The sequence below is a fragment of the Musca autumnalis genome, unplaced genomic scaffold (genome assembly GCF_047663935.1).
Source record: "Musca autumnalis isolate F117 unplaced genomic scaffold, ASM4766393v1 scaffold_3, whole genome shotgun sequence".
Lineage (NCBI taxonomy): Eukaryota > Metazoa > Arthropoda > Insecta > Diptera > Muscidae > Musca > Musca autumnalis.
Genome location: NW_027411866.1, coordinates 55932977 through 55934992, shown reverse-complemented (window position 1 = coordinate 55934992; position 2016 = coordinate 55932977). Strand labels below are relative to the sequence as shown.

Sequence of the window (2016 nt, the reverse complement as noted above, 5' to 3'; positions counted from 1 at the left end):
TTTTATTACCAGGAGCCAAAGCCAGCGTGTGAGAAATTCCCCTGTGAAGCGATCCTGCTAATCTTTTTTTCTCGAGAAACTCTTTTTTTATGAATGAATGATCCTTTGTTTTAATACCTCACCAATCCATTCCACTATTATAGGGATAATTCCTGTGCTATTGGCTATTTTATTGATAGATTCAAGCTATACCTTGCAGGCAGTCCTCTATATCAAGGAAGGCTGTCAAAATAATGTTTGAATGCCATTATGTACAGCAGTTTTTATTGTCTTGCCCTTGATGTAAGCATGATTTTCATGAAATCTAATTTTGCCCTAATTTCTATGTCCATGGTACAATTATTACAGGTAAAAGCAAGTGTTGTTGTACAACAAACGTAACAATAACCACATAGAGATTTGTTGTTGGAAGTAATACAAGTGTCAAAACCTTTCCATCCAAAAAGTAAATAAAGATATGAAATGTCAAAATATTTTGAAGTTTTACGAATATTGTTTTTAGTTTTTTAAAATATAATTGTTTAAAGAGAATTAATAAGACGCGTTGTAGTTTGTAATTTTAACGTTTTATTAGTTTTATTGTATTAGCGGTAGGTTTTACTGTTAATAACATGTCCAGAATGAAAAAGAATTATTTGTTTAGATGGAATCTATGAAGCCCAGGATTTAGAATTATTAAGAAAAGTTCTCAAACAGAGTGATTGGAAGTACAAGAAAGAAATAACACAAGAACCACATCATAATGCAGTCTAGGTCTAATTAAAACCCAATGATGCGAGACAAAACATAAGCATTCCGCTTGGGCGTTGGAAGAGAAGGGTACTTCTATACACAAACGTTATACTATTTTCAACAGTGTGAGTATGGTCATCAATGACATAGAGGAATACCAATCATGGATAGCAAAAATAATTGCAAATTACGGCACCATTGCTCAGACAAAATGTCATTCGATACGTGGACACTCCCAGCTACTTTTTGAAACATAAACAAATGAAATAGACGAAAACTCTGACCTTTATATACGTATTTATTTAAAAAAAATAATAATAAATAAAAGTTAAAAAGGATAAAGTTAACAAAGGAATATGTCCAGTCGGAGTGACCTATGCAAAGGTAAGAAAGTGTAAAGAAACTAGACGAGTAAACGCCAAGACTTTTCAGAAGGTTATCATGAGAAATGTTCTGGATCTGGAACCAAGTTGTGTCGTCTTGTGGGCGATTGGAACCCACTATCTTCATCCATGTTAACTTCTGCACATTGGTCACTTTTGTTAGTAGTGCTTGTATAAAGTAGTCTTCATTAAATACTGCATAATTTCCGAACCCGATTGTTGCCATGACCTGGTTGTTGCCATTTGGAGATTATTGTGTTCATCCTGTGTAGACGGAGATGGTTATTTATGGGAGTAGAATATAATTAAAATAAATAAAATAAATGAAACCTGTGTTAGCACATAACTCTTGATTCATTGTTTTCCTTTAGGCTTGAGTAAAGGAATGTGGTAGCATCTATGGTGGGCAATGTCATATTCTATCTCACATGGAAGATCGACTCATTTAGAAATTTTTATCTCTGTTCCCCTTATTGAAAGTTCTTCGAAGAGACATTTCCTTTAACGTTTACCATACCATGTATTTGGACGAATCTGATCAATCATATTCGACAGCGGGCATAAATTCATTACAGCGTTATTTCATGCAATTTGGATTTTATGAGGCTGAGGCAAACACAGCCACCAATGTTCAACTGTTATTTTAATCAATTACCAATAATTTTAAAACGCAAACATTTATGTTTGTAACAAAAATATTTTCATCCTATTCAGAAAAAAACAAAATAAGTAATTTGACAAAGAAACAAAAGCAAAAATATCGAAACTTCAGATTATTAGTATTACGGCAAAATCAAATCAGCTGGCACTTGCTTTTACCTGTAATAATTGTACCATGTTCTATGTCCTTGTTTTCAATAGAAAGAAGGAAATGGTAATCGGTCCATAGTATTTATGTAAT

The 2016-nt window shown here is 33.0% G+C and overlaps 1 long non-coding RNA gene across 1 annotated transcript; it reads right to left on the bottom strand.

Moving 5' to 3' along the window:
- Positions 1-1022: 1022 nt before the first annotated feature.
- LOC141399271 (uncharacterized) lies at positions 1023-1809 on the bottom strand. Its single transcript, XR_012411806.1, has 3 exons — positions 1544-1809; positions 1446-1512; positions 1023-1379 (listed from the first exon to the last, which is right to left on the bottom strand). It is a non-coding gene; the product is annotated as an uncharacterized lncRNA (long non-coding RNA).
- Positions 1810-2016: the final 207 nt, after the last annotated feature.